The 25,560-nt window shown below is 42.2% G+C and overlaps 1 protein-coding gene across 3 annotated transcripts in view; it reads left to right on the forward strand.

Moving 5' to 3' along the window:
- gask1a (golgi associated kinase 1A) overlaps positions 1-25,560 on the forward strand; it is a 131,581-nt gene that overhangs the window by 12,578 nt on the left and 93,443 nt on the right. The gene's annotated exons all lie outside the window — the stretch shown is intronic.

The following is a 25,560-nucleotide window of genomic DNA, read 5'->3' on the forward strand; positions in this document are numbered from 1 at the left end:
ACACTTGAACAAGAAATGTGGCACTTTATAGTGAGCAGGTTCTATTTTTATTTATTTTTTTATGTTTTTGTTTAAAAAGTTGTCATTTGAATGTCTGGCAGAGCTAGGAAATAAAAGTGTCAAATGATATTTTAGTTGCTTTTTGTGAGTTGATGTGAATGCAATTGATATTTTTAAATGGGCATATGATATATGATATATCGCCTCATATCGATTGCGGGCCCCTGAATCAAATCAAATCGAAATCGTATTGTGGCAGACTTTGTGATATCGGCAAATATCGGATCATTGTCCAAAGAATCGATATAATATGGTATCGTGATGAACTGGTGATTTACACCCCTACTTTTTAGAGCTCTCTCTCTCTGTCTGCTTGTCTGTGAGTCTCTTTGTGTCTTTGATTTTCTGTGTGTGTGTGTGTGTGTGTGGGTGTGTGTGTGATTAAGGGCTCAGCCCGTCTTTCTGGCTCTCTGTTTAGACACAACCGATAAATATGTGGAAGCATGAGATGCATCTACTATTTATCATAGTCAGATTATTTATATCATATTTAGTATACACTTTATATCGTTGACAACACATTGTCAGTGTGCTTTTTTGCCAGATTCGCTTGGGGCTTCTGGAAAAACCAGATGCCAGAATTATCACTGCAGCTTGCAAGCCAGCCTTGCTGCTCAGTGCCGCGTCCAGTGTGAACAGCCCAATTACTTAACACGGGCACTGGAAACACGCGGGCAGTGGAAAATCAGCACGCTTCACAGCACTTCCACATCCAGTGTGAACCTGGTGTTAGGATGCAAAGTCAGAACAGGATACACTGTAGATGTTGCAGGTATATGAATGGAAACACACTGAACATGGTAACGCACAGTACAGCATGACCCAGATGTTCCAATCACTGACACCCTTCTGTAATGTAGCCTATAATGACATGACAATACACAACCAGCTTCGGGGGATGTTTTTTGTTGTTGTTTTTTTATAGTGGCGGACTGGCAGAAGTGGGCAGTGTGGATAAATGGAAAGTGAAAACAATAAGCAGGTTATGTATGTGTTGTGTGACATTGTAAATGTAATAACATTATCTAAAATCCTGTTGTAACGCATTACATTACTTTGTTACTGCTAAAATGTAACATGTAGCTCAAATGCATTAATTTTGTAATGTGTACACCTTAACACTGGTACCATGTTACATTGTTACCAGACAGACATTTATTATGGATGTTATCAATCAATCAATCAGTTTTATTTATAAAGCCCAATATCACAAATCACAATTTGCCTCACAGGGCTTTACAGCATACAACATCCCTCTGTCCTTATGACCCTCGCAGCGGATAAGGAAAAACTCCCCAAAAAAAAACCCTTTAACGGGGGAAAAAAAACGGTAGAAACCTCACGAAGAGCAACTGAGGAGGGATCCCTCTTCCAGGACGGACAGACGTGCAATAGATGTCGTACCGAACAGATCAGCATAATAAATTAACAGTAATCCGCATGACACAATGAGACAGAGAGAGAGACAGAGAGAGAGATGCAGGTAATGACAGTAGGTTACAACAACATTATTGAAAGTAATAATATTATAGTTATAGTTCTGGCTACTGTGGTACAATATGTTGAAAGTATGTATTAATATCTGGCAGTATACATGTGTGACAATAGTCATATGTGTATAATAACAGTAGAAGTATGACTAATGACTAATGATGGCAGTAGCAGCAGGAGGCATCTGGCAGGACCACGGCAGCAGCACAACCACACACATCACGCTGTCCAGGCACCGCTGCGATATGAGTTAATCTGAGAGACAGTGGAGCACAAAGGCTCCGGAGAAGAAGCTGAGTTAGTGACATCCAGAATGGCCGAGTTAGCAAGATGCAGTAATAGAATACGAGAGAGAGAGAGAGAAGGAGAGAAGGTGCCCGGTGTATTATAGGGGGGTCCTCCGGCAGACTAGGCCTAAGTCAGCCTAACCAGGGGCTGGTACAAGGCAAGCCTGAGCCAGCCCTAACTATAAGCTTTATCAAAGAGGAAAGTCTTAAGTCTAGTCTTAAATGTGGAGACGGTGTCTGCCTCCCGGACCGTAACAGGAAGATGATTCCACAGGAGAGGAGCCTGATAGCTGAAGGCTCTGGCTCCTGATCTACTTTTGGAGACTTTAGGGACCACGAGTAACCCTGCGTTCTCAGAGCGCAGTGTTCTGGTGGGATAATATGGCACTATGAGCTCACTAAGATATGATGGAGCTTGACCATTTAGAGCTTTATAAGTTAACAGTAGGATTTTAAATTCAATTCTGGATTTTACAGGGAGCCAGTGCAGAGAAGCTAAAACAGGAGAAATATGATCTTGTTTCTTAGTTCCTGTTAGTACACGTGCTGCTGCATTCTGAATTAGCTGGAGAGTTTTTAAGGACTTACTAGAGCTACCTGATAATAGAGAGTTACAGTACAGTTACAGCCTAGAGGTAACAAAAGCGTGGACCAATTTTTCTGCATCTTTTCGGGTCAGGATAGGCCTAATTTTCGCAATATTACGCAGATGAAAAAATGCAGTCCGTGAGGTTTGTTTTAAATGAGAATTAAAAGACAAATCTTGATCAAATATTACTCCGAGGTTTCTTACGGTAGTGCTAGAGGCCAGAGCAATGCCATCTAGAGAAACTATGTCATCAGATAAAGAGTCTCTGAGTTGTTTGGGGCCAAGAACAATAACTTCAGTTTTGTCTGAATTTAACATCAGGAAATTGGTGCTCATCCAAGTTTTTATGTCTTTAAGGCAGTTATGGAGTTTAGTTAATTGATTACTTTCTTCAGGCTTCATCGATAAATACAACTGAGTATCATCCGCATAACAATGGAAATTTATAGAGTGATTTCTAATGATGTTACCTAAAGGAAGCATATATAGAGTAAATAGGATTGGTCCGAGCACAGAACCTTGCGGAACTCCAAAACAAACTTTGGTACGTAAGGATGATTCATTATGAACGTCAACAAACTGAAAACGATCAGATAAATAAGATTTAAACCAGCTTAGTGCAGAACCTTTTAGGTCAATTAAGTGATCCAGTCTCTGCAGTAGAATTTGATGGTCAATTGTGTCAAGCGCCGCACTAAGATCTAATAAAACAAGTACAGAGACGAGTCCTTTGTCTGAAGCAATCAGAAGGTCATTTGTAATTTTAACTAGTGCTGTCTCAGTGCCATGATGCACTCTAAATCCTGACTGAAATTCCTCAAATAAATTATTATCATGGAGAAAATCACACAGCTGGTCTGCGACTACTTTCTCAAGGATCTTTGACATAAAGGGAAGATTAGATATTGGTCTATAGTTGGCTAACACCTCTGGATCCAGGGTGGGCTTTTTTAGTAGAGGTTTAATTACAGCTACCTTAAAAGACTGTGGTACATAGCCTGTTAATAAGGATATATTGATCATATCTAATATATGAGTGTTAACTAAAGGAAAGACCTCCTTAAGTAGCCTAGTTGGGATGGGGTCTAAGAGACACGTTGATGATTTAGATGAAGAAATCACTGCTGTCAATTCTTGAAGAGAAATTGGGGAGAAGCAATCTAAATATATATTAGGTCTTACAGCTGTGTATGTGTGTATGTGTGTAAAAGCAAACATACTGTAGCATGTAGAAGCCCCTGGTCAGAATTTTGTTTACTGTGAATAGTTAAGTAAGTAGAAGATGAACTGAACTCCAAAAGGCATGAAGTTAAAGATGAAACATGCTTTTCAACATTTTAAGCAAGATTAGACTATTATTTCTGTTTTGTACAATTTTAGAGTAAGTTTGGGCACCCCAAGACATTTGAGCACTCAGGCAACTTTTACCAGCAGCCATGGGCTCCTCTAAACAGCTGCCTAGCATCCTGTAAACTAAAATAAGTGATGCCTACAAAGCAGGAGAAGGTTATAATAAGATAGCAAAGTGTTTTAGGTAACTGTTTCCACAGTCCGTAATGTAATTAAGAAATGGCAGTTAACAGGAACTGTGGAGTTCAAGCTGAGGTCTGGAAGACCAAGAAAGCTGCTTGTAGGATTGCTAGAAAGGCAAATCAAAACCCCTGTTTGACTGCAAAAGACCTGCAGGAAGATTTATCAGACTCTGGAGTGATGGTGCACTGCTCTGCTGTGCAGTGACACCTGTACAAATATGACCTTCATGGAAGAGTCTTTAGAAGAAAACTTTTCCTGCGTTCTCACCACAAAATTCAGCACCAGAGGTTTGCAAAGGAACATATAAACAAGCCTGATGCTTTTTGGAAACAAGTCCTGTGGATTGATGAAGTTATAATCAAACTTTTTGGACACAATGAGCAAAGGTATGTTTGAAAAAGGGTGCAGAATTTCGTGAAAAGAACACCTGTCCAACTGTTAAACATGGAGGTGATTCGGTGATGCTTTGGGCATGTGTTGCAGCCAGTGGCAAAGGAACATTTCACAGGAAGGGGGAAAAATGGATTCAGTTACATTCCAGCAAATTCTGAAAGCAAACATCACACCATCTCTAAAAAAGCTCAAGATGAAGAGGGCATGCCTTCTACAATGGGGCAATGATCCTAAACACACCTCAAAATCCACAATGTACTACCTCAAGAGGAGCAAGCTGAAGGTTTTGCCATGGCCCTCACAGTCCCCCGACCTAAACATCATTAAACATCTGTGGATAGACCTCAAAAGAGCAGCGCATGCAAGAGTGTCCAAGAATCTCACAGAGCTAGAAGCCTTTACAATGAAAAGGAAATGGCAACAAAAAAAGTGTTGCTGAGATACTTGCCAAAGGGGGTCGCTACAAAGTACTGATCATGCAGGGTGCCCAAACTTTTACTTTAGGTCCTTCTCCTTTTTTGTTATTTTGAAACTGTAAAAGATTGAAACTAACAAGTGATCTTGCTTAAAATATTGAAGAAATGTGTCATCTTTCACTATATACCTTTTGAAGATCAGTTCATCTTCCACTTAACTACTCACAGTAAATTAAATTTTGACCAGGGGTGCCCAAACCTTTGCATGCCACTGTACCTGCATTCATTTCAGTCAAATAAATTAAGCAATGTGAAATTACAGGAAATGTGAGCCGCATTGTGAACCAGCTTACTAGGTTTAATTACTGATTCTGGCAACACACTGACACTTATGGAACCTAATGCATGCATGTTTACCCACACGCAACCTCTTGTACACACATACACACTCCCACACAAATACATTTATGTATGGATTCACCCTCTCTCTCATGCACAGACACATTTGTTGTACTGCTACATTATGAATGATCCATGAAATCTCAGCTTCTATCACCTGTAAACAGAGCAACTGGAGGGGAACGTTCATCAGATTTATGTCAAAGCCATGATTCCTGCATTTAGCCAATAGTAAATCTGTATCTTCAGTATCTTATTTTGCAGCAGTATTGGAGTCAGTTTGGTGATCTGATGAGATAAGCATGAGGAATAATCAAATAGTTGATCAGAATACTTGCTTTGTGAAAAGCGGTGATAACCAAAAGGCACAGCATGATTGTCATAGCTACAAAGGCACAGATGTAATTAATGACACTAATGATCCAGGTAGCCAGCATATGCAATACTAGGGCCTTGAAACTGTTTGACCTAAATGGATTGCAGTCATTATAATTACTGTTATTACCTCTGTGAAATAACAACATGTCTGCTTTGAGTCATATCTGTACAGTCAGTGTGTTTACAGTACATACACTGAATGTGCTTAACCATGAAACATAAACCAGGGAACAGTTGTCTTTCTCCAGTAAGTTCAGTTCTTCAGTGTCATGTAAACAGGTGGAGAAATCTGATTACTTTTAAAGAACACAGGTTTCTTGGCCTATGCTACACAAGAAAAACAACAACAAAACAGGAGTATTGACAAGGAGTTGAGGAGTCTCACAGGAAAGAAGAAACAGATATGTTTGTATTGCTTGCCAAACAGCAGCAGGATGGATAGGCTGTGGCTTGGTAGGTGGTGTCTGCCAGTATGCTTTGGGATATGCACAGGCACCTCACCTTACCAATATTAGCGAAGCTTAGATTCTAGATGAGGAGAACAGTGCTGTCACTGTCTCATCATAACACCAGCCACTGTTAATGTAAAAACAGATGCCTCCACCTTTCAGTTTGCCTTAGAGTTCCATGTTGCAATCCGCTTTGAACAACTGGAAGCCTGCCAGCTGCAGGGCAGACTCTGATATCAAACCACACAGACACATTTGAGTGAAGCACAAAATGGAAGATGAAGAAGAGTCTTCTCCTCACCACAAGCTGAAATTCATCTAGTTTGTTGTGCAGTAATCGAATGTTGGAGAGAAATATTACCTGTAACTGGATGCAAAGTCTGCCCCACTAAAGATGTACAAGTGCATGGACATGTTTTTTATCTCCACCTGGGCTTCACTACATGGACAAAGGTGATGAAGCCAAGTGTTTATTGTTCATTGAGCCAATGTAAAATACGTACTTGAATAATGTTACCAAGCACCGGGCACCGGTACCCATGAAAAGCTGTGTAATGGGTAAAAATATGTGGATGTGCGTGTGTGTGTACATATATATATATATATATATATATATATATTATTTTTCAGAAAAAAACAAATGAAAAAGATGTGCAGTGTAAGTGTAATATTTCAACATCTAAATCACTATTATCAAGCTGCAGTTCCCTTTGTTTTTGACAGTCAATGACACAAGTCATCACATTTGTCACAGATGTGGAGGACTCCAGCTATGAAACGTTGCAGCCTGAGGATGAGGTGGCAGTGTACATCGAGTTCAAGACACCTAACGAGTATACTTTCGAGGTTTTATAGAGGTGGAAGGAGTAGACTCCTAACCTGGCAGTGATTGAGCAGAATGTTTTCGCCATCCCAGCACTAAACGCAGCCAGTGAAAGAGACTTTACCTCCTCTGGATTTGTAATTCAAGAATGGAGAACCCAGCTAATGTGAGTGACTGTAGCCTGTATGTGTTTGATTATGGGTGTGAGTCGAGTCACAGGGCTTTTATTAACGGGTGCGAACGGGTGCGGCTTTGACTTAGACATAATGATGGGTAACAGGGTTGGTTCTGGTGCTGAGCTTTATGGGTATGGGCAGATGCGGCTTTGACTTAGACATAATGATGGGTAACGGGTTGGTTCTAGTACTGAGCTTTATGGGTAAGGGTGGGTGCGAATTTTCAAAAATGGACCTGTGCAGGACTCTGCTTCCTACTCCCAGTGATTAACTTGGCGGAATCACCAAGGAATTTCTTTTAGTAAATGTAGCGTATATCCTGCTGGCCTTAATGTTTATTTGACATGTTTACAAGATAAAAAGCAAATAAACCAGTAACAGAAGAAATAAAAGATGCTTAGCAAGCACATATATAAAGTCAGCAGCCAGTGCACCTGGCATTTGTGTGTCTGTGTTTATAGAATGAATAAGTTGCTGCTGTGTGGAGCTTTGTTGCGTTGGTTTTGTACAGTAACAAAGTCCAGCTGGAAAGAGAACAATGGGAGAGATTTCACTGCAGTCAAAGTGACTTCAGAGGCGCTTTGCCTCCCACTTTATCCGCTATGAGTACAACTCTTAGAGAGACACTGTCCATACAGCCATCTGCTGCTCGTCTCTGTGTGGAGGTAGCATGTTATCGCTGAACACTAATGATGATTATTCGTTGTTTAAAGGCGCTGTATTTAAGAATGTGGCCAAAATGGTTACTGCACTCAAATTCAAAATACTGCCGCGAGTCGTGTCCGCCCCCCCCCCCCCTCCCCTACAGATTCGAGGTTGCTGGACAGCAGCACGCTGTAGACTGATTTGTTTGCCCATGGACGGCTGCCGTGGCAGGGCCGTGTCACCACGTCCTTGATCTTTGGTTTTCCAGCGGACCGTTCGAGCAAGTCCGGCTTCTCTGCTGCTAACGCTGCTGCCGGGATACAGCTCATGCTATGTACTGAGACACTGCTAATGCTGCTTGCCGTGCTGCTGCAGCTCAGTCGTAACTGTAACTGATGCTGAGACTCTACTGACAGTGTGACCGGTAGACGGCGGTGGTTGGCACAACAGGCCAAAACACAAATTCAAAACATAAACATGATTTGCAGATGGTAAAATATTTTTTTAAATGCGAATATTCTGGCTGTACTATTATTGTTGGTGAGATCAGTATGTTATATGAACATTATTCCTTAGTCTCTGTGACATATTAGGAGAATTTTATGACTATTTGCTTTAGATTTCTTACATATAGCTCCTTTAAGCAAACCACATGGTGGTAAAAGAGAAAGGCGGTCAGACATACATTCGAAGAATGTAAAAAAAAAGTGCATCAGGTGGTCCCTGGTGATGCGGTGCACAGAGGTACACACAGTCCCCCCTCCCCTCATTCTCTCTCTTTCCACCTCGATTCAGTCTATTAAAACTCCTGTTATTTACAAACCAGAACTATGAGAGAAATAAACACTGGTAAATTGGTGAGGACCACACCTGATTCAAACCCAAGGAAATACAAATTACAGCCCGACCTGGCCTTGCCCGTCAGTGATTACAGTAGTAAAACATCCTGGCGCAGACTATTTACTGGAGTTCACAAGCCTGTTGCGCGTGCAGTATTTGAAGATAACTACAAGCACGGCTGTTCCCTGCTATCCGATAGTCCACCACTATCATGTTTATCACGTCTCAACGAAAATGAAACAGATTTCATTTAGTTTTTATTATCAAGATCTATTTTTAGCTCATCATCGTCTTGTTTTTGTCAAGGAAAAAATGGAAAAAAAAAATTCATCACAGTTTTCAGGCAGGCATAGATGGTCTATAGAGTCTTGTAAAAGGTGCAAAGTTAGAGCTGGATTCCAACATTTTTGTAGTGAATTTGCAGTCTCAGTAGAGGGTCTTAAAAGTAAAGAGGTAGAGGTTCTGTGGTATGATAGCCCTCCTTTTTTATGTACAGCAGGGCAGTTCAATTACAATTTTAACTGGGCCGGATTTTAAAACCAGATTAAAACTGCAAGCAGTGATGAACGGGCCCTTGCACCTTCACACAACTTGGGGGTGCTGACAAGACGCCGGCTGAAGCGGCAGTTCATTCCTGTCAAAGTCAGACACTGCATGCAAGACTGAGATGGCATATCCATCGTACGTGCTGGAATGACTATTCACATTTTGTACCACCCACTTGCTCTTCCCACTAGAGGGAGTTGGAGAAAGCACTAATGATATGTCATGTTCCTATATATGAAATATACACCACAGCATGTAAATGTCAGGTCAATCAAAAAATAAGTGTCTGAAAAGACGTACTTCCTGTCACTGCTTGGTGGCGCTGTACTCTTCACTGAATATTGGCATATAGATCTATTCGGGGCGGGTCATCAATCCTGTAAAGTTTGGGGAAGACTGGACCATGTATGCTGGAGTTACAAAACACTTCCTGTTTATGGAGACACATGCAAGTTTAAAGGATAACTTCGGTATTCTTCAACCTGGGCCCTATTTCCCCATGTGTATGTGTGCGTATGATTCATAGGTACAACTCGTTTTAAAATTGGTTCAGTATTGAGGGAGGCGGATGCAGCCGGCAGCCGCAAAACGAGCTAAAACGGTAACGGGGACAAATGCGTCCCATATAAGTTTGCACATTTAAAGTGCTTTTTATCACCACTGACCGGTTCAGATCGCCAGTGCTATCTCTGTAAATAGCATACTAAGCGTTTCCCTTACCCTTCACTTCGTCTGGGCTGTGACGTCATCTCGCGAGAGCTTTGCTTGTTGCCGGAAGAAAACACAGGAGCCATGCTGAGCGCCGCTTAGAGTGGCGCTGGTTGTCCCCGAGTACAGTTGAGAGTTTTACTGCATCAATTTAAAACAATGGTTCGTGTTTGTGCTTATCCGAATTGCAAGAACAGGATGTCGCGCAACACCCCGTACAGCTTTCATAGGCTGCCTTTGTCGGACGGCAAGATGCTGAAGTTGTGGCTAGTTGTGCTACAAATGGATGCTAACACTCCTGTCCAGACACTGCGCCTTGCAGACCATCGGGTCTGCAGTGCTCACTTCTCCCAAGATGACTACTGCCAGCCAAAGAAGAGAAGACATCCAATCCCGAAACACCTCTTCCTCAAGAAAATGGCTGTCCCATGAGTAGAGAAAGCTACAGACACAGTGGAGGTAATGTTATATAAACAATGTTCGAAATGCTTATGCTATTTACAGAGATAGCACTGGCGATGTGAACCGGTCAGTGGCGATAAAAAGCACTTTTAATGCGCAAACTTATACGGGATGTATTTGCCCCTGTTACAGTTTTAGCTCGCATCCGCCTCTCTCAATACTGAACCAATTTTAAAACGAATTGTACCTATGAATCATACGCACACATACACATGGGGAAATAGAGCCCAGGTTGAAAAATACCAAAGTTATCCTTTAATGCCTTGCCACAGTCTAACATTTTGATGAAAACTCAAGCCTGTAATAACTTTTCTTCTTCAAAGTCTTCCAGTGGGACAGACCAATGTTTGAAGTCCATCGGATAAAATCTCTGGATCTAGTTTGTTAATTCACGAGCCCTGGACATGGGCAAAACTGCACAAAAATGGCACAAGTAAATTCAAAATGGGGAACTTCCTGTTGGGTTTGGAGCATGACTCCAAGAGGCTTTTTTGTTCATCTTAGAGTGTTACAGGTGCCTACCAAGTTTCAGACATGCAGGTGAAACCAGCTTCAGGGGCTGCTTCTTATAAAATTTGTAGGGGGCACTATTGAGCCATCTTGGCACATCAAAGCACAAAAATCACATCAGACAACAGAATTTAAGACCTCTGATGTGTATGCCATGTTTGGTGAGTTTTCAAGCATGCCTTGCCCCTTAAAAACAACAGAGCTTCATTTTTTAGTATCAGCAAGGTCTTTTGGACTTTTTATCAGCAAATTTGAGGTGGGTCTGATAAAGCTGCTAGAAGAAGGACACCAAAGAATAAACACTGTAACTTTATGTTTCCAGTAGGTGGCGTTATGATGGTGATTCAGAATTCCTCTGAGATGTTTTCAGGGTGGGACTTTCATCTTATGTCTTAAAGGGATAGTGCACCCAAAAATGAAAATTCAGCCATTATCTACTCACCCATATGCCGAGGGAGGCTCAGGTGACGTTTTAGAGTCCTTACATCCCTTGCAGAGATCCAAGGGGAGAGGGGGTAGCAACACAACTCCATGTAATGGAGGTTCAGGGCGCCCCAGATTCAAACGTCCAAAAAGACATAATTGAAACCACAAAATATCTCCATACTGCTCGTCTGTAGTGATCCAAGTGTCCTGAAGCCCCAACATAAAGTAAGTTGTTTGGAAAAACGTCATTTGAACTTTGTTTTTAGCCTCAATGTAGCCTGTAGCTCTAACTGCCTCTCTTTGCACCGCGCTCAGACCAGCGAAAGCACGTGAACACACATGAACGTGGTGCCCATGTCTCACGGTCTCGCGCAATCGCGCACATGTGAGCTGCAGAACAAAAACCCAAATATTAAAGTAAAATATCGATAATAACATACCTAATTCAAATAAAATTAAATTTTCATTAAAGGTTCTGCAGAAAAATACCTAAACTGCACAAAAAAGATTAAAATCATCTGTAACTTGCAGTCTTTGTGTTTAGATTTAATGTTGAAATATGTAAAATAATGTTCAAAACCTGCAGAAGTACAAGCTGCAATATTTAATTATTCAGTTTTTGTAGAATTACAGTTTTAATGTAATACATTTAATATTTTAACTATTGTACTGACTGAAAATATCATGTCAAAGATTACTGTGAAATATCCTCAACTGACAACATACAAAAAATAGATACATCTTTCACTGTTTTAATTAAATCACACATCCCAGATCTCGATGAATGAAATATTCCAGTTGAAAATCTTTAGTGATTACATAGTGTACTTCGTTGAGAACAAAATAATGTAAGAACAATCCATGGAAACCGAAATCATTACAGTAACTTATTTAGGACTGGATTCAGAATCATACCCAAAATCAAAGTAGAAAAATCAGATCACAGGCTGATCCAACTTCTGTGAATTTCCTTAGGACAACTCATAATGTGACTCAGTGGTGTGTTTGGCCTCCACGTGCCTGTATACATTCCCTACAACATCTGGGCATGCTCCTGATGAGACGACGGATGGTCTCCTGAGGGATCTCCTCCCAGACCTGGATCAGGGCATCAGTCAGCTCCTGGACAGTCTGTGGTGCGATGTGGTGGCGGTGGATGCTACGATACATGATGACCCAAAGGTGCTCGATTGGATTTAGGTCTGGGCAACGGGTGGGCCAGTCAATAGCATCAATGCCTTCGTGATCCAGGAACTGCTGACACACTCCAACCACGTGAGGCCAGGCATTGTCATGCATCAGAAGTAACCCGGGGCCCACTGCATCAGCATATGGTCTGACAATGGGTCTGAGGATCTCATCCCGGTACCTAACAGCAGTCAGGGTACCTCTAGCTAGCACGTGGAGGTCTGTGCGGCCTTCCAAGGATGTGCCTCCCCGGACCATCACTGACCCACCAACAGACCTGTAATGTTGGAGGATGTTGCAGGTAGCAGAACGTTCTCCATGGCGTCTCCAGACTCTGTCACGTCTGTCACATGTGCTCTGTATGAACCTGCTCTCATCTGTGACGAGAACAGGGCGCCAGTGGCGAATCTGCCAATTTTGATGTTTTCTTGCAAATGTCAGTCGGCCTGCACAGTGCCGCGGTGAGAGCACAGGCCCCACTTGTGGACGTCGGGCCTTCATGCCACCCTCATGGAGTCTGTTTCTGAGAGTTTGGGCAGAAACATGCATGCAAGTGGCCTGCTGGAGGTCATTTTGGAGGGCTCTGGCAGTGCTCCTCTTGTTCCTCCTTGCACAAAGAAGCAGATAGCGGTCCTTCTGCTGGGTTGTTGCCCTCCTACGGCCCCCTCCACCTCTCCTGGTGTACTGGCCTGTGTCCTGGTATCTCCTCCATGCTCTTGACACTGTGCTGGGAGACACAGCAAACCTTCTGGCCACTGCGCGTATGGATGTGCCATCCTGGAGTAGCTGCACTACCTGAGCAACTTCTGTGGGCTGCAGATACCGCCTCATGATACCACTAGTGGTGAGGGCACTGGAAAAATGCAAAACTAGCCAAGAATCAACCAGAAAGGATGCAGAGAGGGAAATGGTCTGTGGCCACCACTTGCAAAACCATTCCTAAATAGGGGTTGTCTTGGTAATTGCCTCTCCTTTCCACCTGTTGTCTGTCCCAATTTGCACAATAGCAGGTGAAACTGATTCACAATCACTATTGCTTCCTAACTGGACAGGTTGAAATCCCAAGAGTTTAATAGACTTTGAGTTACACTGTGATGATTATGTGTTCCCTTTATTTTTTTGAGCAGTATACGCATGGCCCTCCTCAACATAATGCAGAAACAGACTAAAAGAGAGCTGTCAATGCACAGAAGCATAATAAGTGACATTAACAGTATCTAATAACACACACGATCTCTCTACAGCATCTCCCCTCTCCTCCACACACACACATGCACACACCTCACCTCATGACTTGTTCCTTACAGGTCAGTTACACAGGATATAGTTTTATACAGTCTATGACAGCAACAGTCATGTTTACAACAACAAAGTCACTATTTAAAACCCAGTAACATCTCACTGGAAACAAATCTAGCATGTCAGTAAAATAAATTTTCCTATTGACATCAAAATACTGAGTGAAAAAAGTAATCTAAGCATGAAGAACACAGACATCAGTATCAGTCATTCATCCTGCACTCTGTCCCTCCTCTAATGAGGACACTCACTGTCTGCAGGTCGGCTGCCTCAGGTACATGTTCAGATAAAGTGTTAGCCTACATACAGACAGCTTTCATTTTAGTTTGTCTTTAACACTTTGCTGTTAGCACCGCTAGTGTGATGTGCTTGCTTAAACCGCGATCATAAATCATAATAGCAGTGAATGAGAGACTATGGACAGAGCAGACTAAAATAAAAAAAAAAATCGCTTTCTACATGCTGATCACATGTATTGATAAAGTATTGGCTTATTACTGGCAGAGGTTTTATTGCACTTACTCACAGTAACAAGTGTAGTTGTCGTCAACTAGAGTCTTGAAGTTATATTCCCTTCATTTGACTTCACTTTGTGTTTGTGTGTGTCTGAGTGCGTGTATGCTGTAAGGACGAGGTCAGCACTGACATACAGAGAGCAGGAGAGAGGCTACAGCATGATGATACATGAAACCCAAACTTTAAAAAGTAACAATAAGAACCGATAACATCAGAGCTTACTATTACTACAGTCTTGATTAAATTTGCCTCGGGCCGTTAAATACCGGGTATCGGTCCCGATCCCTGCCTGGGCCACTCAGAGGTTTCTTCTGGGCTGCTTGCAGCCCGTGGGCCGCTAATTGAATAGGCCTGATCTATGGTGTTATTTTGGCTTAAGTGGATGTGATTTGGCTGCCCCCCAAACTTAGTGAGTTTCTTGTTTATCAGCAAATCATTTTAAAATCTCAGCCTTGGTTATAATTTGGCCACCAGTTGTCTCAGCAAATGTTTCCGCTCGTGCTGTACCTTTCTCTGAGGAGAATGAAATGTGAAATTGGGAACAGATTCAACCACATGTGCACTCCTATTGCAGCCATATGGAGCAAAGATTTTTGTGCCACAGAGTAATTACTTTCAGAGCTGTGATCTGATGTCTGGGCTTCATTCTAGACACAGAATTGAGAAAAAAAACACTGCATCCTTTATTCCTCTGCGACAGAAAGAAATCAAGTCTGTGCATTCCCAACAAAGCTTTATAATACAACTTTTTCAATTCAAGGTGATACTGCTTTGGCACTGTGAACAGAAAGAGATGTTTTGTAGCTGTCTGCAGTACTTTTTTCTGAGGTAACTCTTGGGAAAAAATGGGAAACACCCAAGGGCAATGAAAAATGATTCAGATGGATTTTATTTTTACAGGTTACCATGTTTTGAAATAACAAAGAAATGCTCTTCCAAAGAAATAAAGAAGTACAATGAGCCTTAAATTATTCACCATATTAGTCCAGAGAAGACATGGTGGGTTTGCAAAACAGAAAAGTGTGTGTGTATGTAATTTTAGTGCAGGTCAAGGGGGCTGACTTGTTATTAATGGCCCCCAATCAATCACTTTACACTAACTGACAAAATGTCCCATGTCATAGCGGAGCCAGGCAATATTTCAATACTGTTTCTGTCATGATATGAAACTAGATATCCTCTTAGATTTATAAAAGCTGATTTACAAAAGCTGCGTTACAGTAAAGTGTTGTCATTTTAGACTGTTCCAGCTGTTTTATTCTTTGCTTTCACCCATGTAGTCATTATGTACTTTCCTATTGATGATTCTTAGCAAAAAACTTTTTGTGCAAATATTTTGTGAAAGTACCAATAGTCAACCTGACAATATCATCACAATATTGATATTGAGGTATTGGATGAAAAATATCATGGTATTGGATTTTGTATTTTGATTCACATAGCCAGATTTTACTGCCATGACTGCTGCCCAAAGCCCCAGTTGAGGATTGGTATGCAAGTCTAGCTTTGCATGAGATCAATCCTGGAAAACACTTCGCATCTGCATCCACAGTCTTTTCACAGTCACAGAACAACAGCAGCTGGCTTTTTCGGGGGCATCTGAGAAGACACAGAGTTCTGTTTTTTTTGGCTGCAGATGGTGACACAAGACTGTAAAGCCTAGGGATACTCAGGTTCAGTAGCTACTGAGGATGCTGAGAATTATTTTTCTAGGATTGTCACAGGGAAAGAAATCCAAGAGGATCATATAGGCTACACTACTCACTGTCGAAAGGACTCCTAAGTGGTTTTCTCTCATTCTGAATGCGGCAGGGGAAACAGTCTGAGTTGTAGTCCCATTGTAACCCTAGGCTGCACTGTACTGGTAGATTATCATCAGCAAGGTTCAGGTCTGTGGCGTGATCTTCACAGGGGAAGGCCTTCCTCACTCTCTACTCTTTGACACCAGCTTATGCAGCCTAAGGCTAGAAGAAGCCAACATGGCTTGAGTTTGTTCAAGCAAACTGATTGCTGCATCTACTGTGAGAAGGAACTTTGTCTACAGTTAAGGTCAAAATTATTAGCCCCTAAGGAACTATAGAATATTTCCCCACAATTATGCCCAATGTTTGCATCACTCATAAAAAACTCGTAAAATAAATAGATCCGTTAATAAATCCATTCTATACATGCATGTAAAATAAAATAAATCCACCTTAATTTTAACTACCAAATGTACCGGGCAGTAGTTGTTCAGGCAGAGAGATTTGATTTGATCTTTGTAGGGATAGGGACAGTGGTGGTCTTCCTGATACATGTGGGGACTACAGAGTAGTGACAGGCTAAAAATGTTTGTCAAGACACCTGCCAATTTGTCTGCACAGACCTTGAGAGTTTGGCCAGGTCTGCCGTCACGTCCAGGCAGTGGAGACAATGTCAAGAACAACCCTCTCGCCTGCCTGCCTACCAGTGCGCAGTTTGGAGGATGAGATTGGCGCGTGTTACGTACAAAGATTTCATGGTAGGCAGACAGCCTTGATAAATGCCTTTTCAACTTTACTCGCCACCTGCCACTTGTGTTACATAGAAGCCCACTTCTGTTTTTTTACAGTTAGTTTTCACCTAATGCAAACCATACCCAAGTACACATGAACCTTACTCAAAATCACCTTTTTGAGAAGGCTTCCACATCAGGGACCTGGGCCTGGATTCAAGTACACTTGACCGCAAGATCCGGTTTGTTTAATTAGTGTGAACGCTTTGTACCATACCCGGGCACAATATGCAGAAGTGTACAGAGATGTCATTATCAGTATTTGTATCTGTTACACCAACAAAGTGATCTGTCTCTGTTTCTGTATTCAGATATAAGACCAGAAGAGGCCATTGCTTTTAATATATATATATATAGTATAATTATCACGACATGTGGTACTGACATTCATGACCCCCTCAGGTGTAATAACTCTGGTGATCCCTTAACTTTCTCAAAAGCCATCATCAGGTCAAAATCTTGACTAATCCAATACTGTAGTTTATGAACAAATACCTAAAAATGACACATCAGCCTCAGCTGTGTTGGTAACACTTTACTCAGTACTTTACTCCTCAGTTACTGAGGAACTAATGAGTAGTTACTGAGGAACTAAAGTACACAAAATTAGAGTAGTTACTGAGAAACAAAAACTTTTCTCTTTTCTCTAACAAAATACTGTTTAAAAGATACACAGAACTAAACTCCACTGTGGAGATTAAGTTTGGGAAACAAACTTGCCATCTGTGCCATAAACTGCAAATATGTAAACAATGAGGTAACAGACTTCATGTCTGTGCTGCAAACCAGAAATTAAATAACAAAATAAGTAAAAACAAAAAAACTTCTCTCTTTTCTCTTACAAAATACTGTTAAAAGATAAACAGAACTAAACTCTATTGTGGAGATTATTTAAGCTTAGGAAACAAACTTGCCGTCTGTGCCATAAACCACAAATATGTAAACATTAGCCACAAACCTCAAAGTAAGTAAACAAATTAACAACTCTTTTTAAGAGAACCAAACTTGCTGCATTGCAGAGTTGATTCAAGAAAGTTGAAAATTCTTCTTCAGAAACACCATCATGTCCACATTGTCTGGTGAGAGGCTTGCTCTCTGTGCTGTGACAATGTCCCCTGCAGTAGAAAAACTCTCTCACTGGGAACAGATGTGGCTGGGATTCCAAGGAAGCGTTTAGCCAACTTAGCTAAATGGGTAAACTGGTTCTGGTTGTCCTTCCACCACTCAAGTGGATTTTCCTCCACTGAGAGGCTCTGCACTGCTCTGTAATGCTGCACCTCCTCATCCACCACTTGAGACAAAGGCTTGGATGATGATGCCTGGTCCACTGGAAATAACTCTCCAAACAGTTCAGTCATTGGTGCTCTTTTGGCTGGAGGAGGACAGTCACTGCAGCTGGATGCCACCTCTGTTTGCTCCTCAGTCTCCTCCCTGGATGTCTGGGCCTAACAGACAATATACATAACACAATTGCAACATATTGTTAGATTAAATTTATTACAATCAAGTTTAAAAATATGAAATCCAGGAAAACAACATGAGTGAAGCAGGTTTACAGTTAAGCATTATTTTCTGACTATTTTTAATGCTGAATTTAATAACAGAATATCTGAATTAAACAACTGGATTAACACAGCACTTGAATTAATTCTTTAAGATTAAAACTATCAAATAGACTTACCTGAACAGTCTCTGAACAGTCTTCCAGAATACTGTCAGTCAGAGTCTTGAAGATTGCATCACTGCTGCTGCTCTCATCCAGGAAAGGCAAGGATTTGAAGTGGGGGTCAAGTGCAGTGCTCAGATGAAGAAACTGAATCATTGTGTGATCTGCATCAGGGTACCTGTTCTTGAAGTCACGTGAAATGGCAGTTTTGACCTCTTTCACTACTGCTGAGTCAGAGTCACTGTGCTTCATGGAGGCCTGGATTCTGTGTTTCAGTGGGATGATCATTGAAACAGTTGGAATCTGATCAGTGCTCATGATGGTCGTCACGGTTTTCAGGGGTTTAAGAACCTGGATCACAGCCTCAGCTAGTTTCATGTCATCATCAGAAAGGGTGACGAGATTTTTCAGGTTCTTCTTAACACGCCTGTCAGTTAATGCAGAGAAGATAGCAGCCTGCTGCTCAAGGTAGCGTTCCAGCATGTCATGGGACGAGTTACACCTGGTGACGACATCCTGAATTAGCTTGTGTGAGGGCAGCTGTAGCAGCTCCTGTTTCTCCTTCAACACTTCTGCTAGCCTGAGTGTCAGACTGAAGCTCCCAGAACCTTCAGTCTGACATGGCTTCCATTGAAGGCGATTTACAAGGGGGAGGGAATTTGATTTTTCCCTAACCAATCAGTAGAGTTCAACGTCTCACCCAGAATCTGACGTCATTAGTATCCATGCCTCGGGGGTGCCGAAAACAAGCGAGCATTGCCCGTTTAAAATGTCTCCATCGTCGTGCACGCCCAGCTGCATCGCTGTTAAATCCAGTTTAGCAGCTTCCTTAATTTGGTCCTCCATTAACGCGAGTAGTGGCGAAATACCTCGATAGCATCATTAATGTGGTCTGTAGGATCTGTAGCGGTCGCCATTGTTGCTATCCTCACCAGTTACCCACCGGCGTACAGCTTGACATCAGCGTGGCGCTGATTGGCTAATCACTAGACCCCCGGCGTTCATTGGTCCATCCATCATTTGGACGAGATAAATAGCAAATTCATTGAAGTATGCCAGACCAGTAATGCAAGCCTACTCAGTTGAGTGGGCGGGGTCTATGGTCTGGAACCAGGCTACACTTCTGCAGCTGTTGTGCTGCGGTGGAAAAACGTCACCGCCTTTCTCACTCTGCCCAGGAGTCGCGACACCTGCTGCACGCCCAGCCCTCTCTGTGCAGCCAGGTTAACAGTGTGCGCAAAGCATCTCACATGCGGTGAAAATCCGGCCACTTCCACAGCATTAGCTATGTTTTTAGCATTATCCGTGGTCACAGGAACGGGGGCGTTTGACTTGCTGATTTTCCACTCTGCCACAGCCGCTTCCAGTATTTCTGCCAAATGCTCGGCTGTGTGGCTCTCGTACACAGCGCATGTTTGGAGGACGGGGTTCACAATTTGCCAATTCTCCGTGATAAAGTGTGCGGTTACGGTCATGTAGCTTTGTGTGGCACGGGACGTCCATCCATCAGTGGTGATTGCGATGGATTCAGCAGCATTTAATTCTTCTTTTACTTTGTCCTTTGCTTTCTCGAAGAGTTTAGGTAGCACATTTTGGGAGAAATGTGCCCGGCTTGGCAGTACGTAACGGGGCTCGAGTACACTAATCAAATGCTTAAACCCCTCATTCTCGACTCCTGAAAATCCCGATGCCCTTCATAATTTTCTGAGCCCGGTCAGAATTGGCTGGCAACTTCATTTGAAATAAATTTGGCAGAGTAGACTGTGCCTGTGTTTTCTTCCGTGCCCCACTTAAATTAATTTCGGAATGGTGTCTTTGAAGGTGCATTAACATGTTCGACGTGTTGCCTGTGACTTGGGGAAGTTTTTTGAAGCACTTAAGGCAAATAGTCTGGGTCTTGTCGACAACGCGATTTCCATCTCTGTTCTCAACCGGGTAGCCGAAATGCTCCCATGCTGCTGACCTAAATGAGCTTGGAGGGTCCGCAATTTCAGGGTTATTAGTCATGTTTCCTCCTCTCCTCCGCTCCGTTCTCCTCATGTAGACTCCTCATTTAAGACTAGACTTAAGACTTTCCTCTTTGATAAAGCTTATAGTTAGGGCTGGCTCAGGCTTGCCCTGTACCAGCCCCTAGGCTGACTTAGGCCTAGTCTGCCGGAGGACCCCCTATAATACACCGGGCACCTTCTCTCCTTCTCTCTCTCTCTCTCTCTCGCTCTCGTATCCTATTACTGCATCTTGCTAACTCGGCCATTCTGGATGTCACTAACTCGGCTTCTTCTCCGGAGCCTTTGTGCTCCACTGTCTCTCAGATTAACTCATACCGCAGCGGTGCCTGGACAGCGTGACGTGTGTGGTTGTGCTGCTGCCGTGGTCCTGCCAGATGCCTCCTGCTGCTGCTGTTATCATTAGTCATACTTCTACTGTTATTATACACATATGACTATTGTCACACATGTATACTGCCAGATATTAATACATACTTTCAACATATTGTACCATAGTAGCCAGAACTATAACTATAATATTATTACTTTCAATAATGTTGTTGTAAGCTACTGTCATTACCTGCATATCTCTCTCTCTCTCTCTCTCTCTCTCTGTCTCATTGTGTCATACGGATTACTGTTAATTTATTATGCTGATCTGTTCTGTACGACATCTATTGCACGTCTGTCTGTCCTGGAAGAGGGATCCCTCCTCAGTTGCTCTTCCTGAGGTTTCTACCGTTTTTTTCACCGTTAAAGGGTTTTTTTTGGGGGAGTTTTTTCTTATCCGCTGTGAGGGTCATAAGGACAGAGGGGTGTCGTATGCTGTAAAGCCCAGTGAGGCAAATTGTGATTTGTGATATTGGGCTTTATAAATAAAATTGATTGATTGATTGATTGATTGATTGATAGTTGAACTAGCATTAGCGGTAGCCACAGTTTTGCTCACCGGAAAAAGTAGTCACATGACACGCAGTTGGAGGAGGCTTGATGAAGAAATTTATCTTCAATCTAGGCTTACGTTTTTTTAAATTAACTTAAAATAATAATAGTAATATTAATTATATTAAGTTTGGTAGCACTGTGAGCTCATATGGCTGTATCTGGATTGGAGGCACAAACTCTGGGAGTTGGAAGGGGCGTGTCGCGGTTCTGCCATTTCAAAGGCGACACAGGTTCGTGTCTTAGAGTGTCGCAATTGTAGTTTCGATACGTGTATCGTTACAGGCTTAGAAGGCGTGGAGTGGGTTATACACAGCCGATTCACATCACACCAATCAAATGAGCCCCTCTCCTCGCCCTTAAATGTGCCGCGCGAAGGCGTAATGAGAGTTTACTCAATTTGCCATGGCAGAAGAGAGCAGCAGCGTCAGACGGCCAAACTTCTCCCAGGAGGAAACTGATGTTGCGAGCAGACCTCCACGGGCTGATGATGCAAAGGTAGCCTGGGAGGAGGGGACGGGACAGTTGATATAGAGATACATTTATGTGCTGATTGCAGATAGTTGCATTGAATAGTGGTTTTGTGGCTATTTATTGCACTGTTAATGTGCCTGATATTCTGGAAACCTGCCTGTGAGGTTTTGGTGACGTGTGCGCACTGTCCGCCGGTCAGCCAAACTGCCACTTACACCGGCTGTGCTCTGCCTGCGCTGACAGTTGACCTGGTTTCAGCTGGCGAGCTTTTAGAGCACCTTCGGCAAAGCCTTTTGGCACAAAACTGTCACTGCGCCAAGCTGGATCTGTCGACACCTCCCCCTGCTGCGCCGCCACACCCATCTCAGCGCACCTCGGTCTGCCAAACTACCAAACTGAGCGCGCCTCGGGTTGCGCTGCTCGAAACTAGCACTGCGCGGGGTTTGCCACCCTGCGCCGCACCGGGAAACTAGAGGCCCATATGTTTACATTTATGTCACGACGAGCTTACTATTATGTTATGACTAGCAGAATCGTTGTGTGAGAAACGTAGCCTAACGGCAGACAACTTGTCACATGACTGGAGCGCTAAAAAATAATAGATATTTTTACAGTCAGTCCCGCTTGGGACAGTAAAGTTTATCTCATCTTATCTTATCTCATCAAATGAATTCAGGTATATTATCAGCCATCACTGTGTATGTTTTGTGTCACTTAAAGTATTTATAAATTATATTCATATCCTCCTACTGTCTGTGCGTCCTGGCTGCTGCACCACTTTTACGTGCACACACAGACACACACAAACACGGAGTGAAGGTGCCACAATGACGACAGAGAAGTGAAGATAACGAGCTGACAACTACGTTTGTTACTGTACTGTAAGTGCAATAAAACCTCCTCGAGGACAAAAGCCAATACTTTATCAATACACCTGTTAAGCAACATGTAGTCTCGCTCACCAGACCTTTCCCAAGAAAAGAAAGGTCTGGCTGGGCCGACTCTCACTTTAAGATTGGAGAAAAAAACGCCCTGGCTGCTTGTATTTCTTTCAACCAATCACAATCATTCTGGGTGGTGCCACAGCAATGGTGCGCTTGCAATATTGCCGGGGGAAACAGGTTTTGGTGTAACACGCCCACAAAAATATCGCCTACAGGACATGAACCATGGCAGAAAAATGGCTACATCCCCGCAAGATCAAACACCGCAAAAGTTAGTAAAGGACGTGTTGAAAACGGTTGAAAACTGCTACACAACCGAGGGTGGTAGGGCGGGACTTCAGCGGGTGGCTCGTTCCGCCCAATGAGAGGCTGATCTCTGCAGCGAACTTCCGCCCACTCAGACTAAGCAACATGTAAACATGTAGAAAAGTGATATTTCAGTCTGCTCTGTCTGCCGTCTCTTATCCACTGCCACTAATTATTATGTTATAAACATGCACAGCGCGCCTTCCATCTAATAGCAAATCATTACTAACAAGCTAAAACAGCAACACCTGTTTAGCTCGGTTTGTCGCGTATCTTAAAACTTACCAGTGGTCATGTGACCTGCATACAGTGAATCTCCTCAGCAGCAGAGGGAGGAGCAGAGAGGACAGGAGGACTGAAACTGACTGATGTCTCTTTTTTATTCTTTCTACACTTCACTCAGTATTGTGATGTCAGGAATATGATCTATTTTATTGACATTTTTATTTTTTTTTCCACTAAGATATTAGGTCTATATTTTGACTTTGTTGTTTTAATAATACCGTTGTTGCTCTAGAAACATTTAGTTATAAAATATTCAGTTTTATTCCTGTTGTGAATGTATTTTTTTTTTTAAATGATTCCTTGTAAATGTTACACAATTCTCTGAGAGTCGCTTTCACATAGTGGAAAAAAATTGGTATTGTATCTGAAAAATCTCCAGTCAAATTGATACTGGATCAAAATCAAATAGATTCAGGACGTAAGTGGCGATACCCAGCCCTATGTAAAAGGTTTGATGGGAAGCTGGTCAATACAAAGGTTGAATTAGCTGAGGTAAATTGGAGTGTCATTGGTGATTAACAGTATAAAATTTTTCACCATCAGGATTTCCCTATCCCACAGTGCACAGAATATCCTTTGCAACATTTCAAAACAAAAGTGGCCTTATCAAAATAAATTGTCTTGCAGGTTCGGTATAAAACAGTGTGATGTTTTCTGTCTATTTGCATTAGGGGTGTAACGGTACACAAAAATCTCGGTTCGGTACGTACCTCGGTACACAAGTCACGGTTCGTTTTTTTTCGGTACAGTAATGAAAAAAATAGACAACTATTAAATATCTTTTACTTATTGGTAACCTTATTAAAACATACCACCACAGCAGTTAACTCTTTTTACACAATTTTTGAATGAAACAAATATATATAAAATCCTGCTTTTTCACATTGTTTGAATGAAAATAGAAATATAAAAGTGAAAAATAAAATCCTGCTGTTTTTTAACACATTTTTTGAATGAAAAATATAAATATACATTTCTGCTTTAACAGTTTTACTCAATTAAAAAAAAAGTATAGTGCAGCTGGTCAGCTTTAAAGCCTGCTCAGATTCAGTTTTACTAGGAACTTACTTAGCTTTCCCACTTTGTTTAAGCTGCACTTTAGATATAAGCATGTTTTGTTTACTGCACTTTAACAATTTTACTCAACTTCAATGGCGTTGATTATTTCTTTAGCGCGATGGTCAGGGAAACGCTCTTTCTTTTTAAACAACGACGATATCGTAGTTTGCACCAGATTGCTTTTTCTAGTCGTGCCGGTTAACGTTCAAACTCGGGTGGTGTCGCTTTAGATGCGTTAGTATGTTAGACGTGTTTCCAAGTACATACCCGACCGCTGTTCTGCAGTGTCGGCACACTGCCTTTGTCTTGTCAACTTGTTTATTTCCATCTTCGTATTTTACCCTGAAACCAAAGTGTTCCCAAACGGAGGACTTAAGGTTTGCGGGTGGGTCTTCAGGTTCGTCAGGCTCACTTGCCATGTTGTCAAAATGCGAGAATGCGCTGCACAAAGTGAAAGCGGAGATTTATGGGACTCGGTCCGTCACTCAATTATGTCCGTCGGGGAACTAGATATTTTAAATGGTTCGGCTCCCAAAAACGGAATTAAAATAAAACAAAATAAAATAAAATAATATCCTGCGCCCAATAATTCGGTACAGGGTCATGCCGAACCAAAAGTCGCGTACCGAACGGTTCGACACAAATACATGTACCGTTACGGCCCTAATCTGCATATATTTCAGTAGAAAAATATGATCTGTTATTACAAGCAATATATATTAACCCTTTCCTTAAAGACTTAAATCAGAGGACAAAACAACAAGCTAAAAATAGATCTTGATAAGAAAAACTAAGACAAAGTTAATGTTTCATTTTCGTCGAGACATAATGACAATGCCGAGAACAGTCTTGCTTGAAATTTTCTTCAAATGCCTCATGAGTGACAGGCTGGTAAACTCCAGTAAATAGTCTCTGCCAGAATGTTTCGCTAGCCAGCAAAAACACTCACACCAGAGCAGTAAATAATCAGCCATGTGTGTCTGACTGTGGATGGTGGAGCTGCTGAATGGATTTGTGAAGTTTGTTAGTTGCAGCGGTTGCTGTTAGCAGCTCCGCTTGTTAGCCGCTGAATGACAGCAGAGCAAGCAGCCACTGGCCGCCGGACTTCACATCTGTTGATCCATGCACGACTGCACCCAAAGCCGGACTGTCTCAGAAAGGTTTATAGGTTGATGCTGTTTGACAGGCAGGTAGGAGGCACAGTTATCTGTGAGTGTACCTGCGCTGCA

Source organism: Epinephelus lanceolatus, chromosome 10 (assembly GCF_041903045.1).
Source record: "Epinephelus lanceolatus isolate andai-2023 chromosome 10, ASM4190304v1, whole genome shotgun sequence".
Taxonomy (NCBI): domain Eukaryota; kingdom Metazoa; phylum Chordata; class Actinopteri; order Perciformes; family Serranidae; genus Epinephelus; species Epinephelus lanceolatus.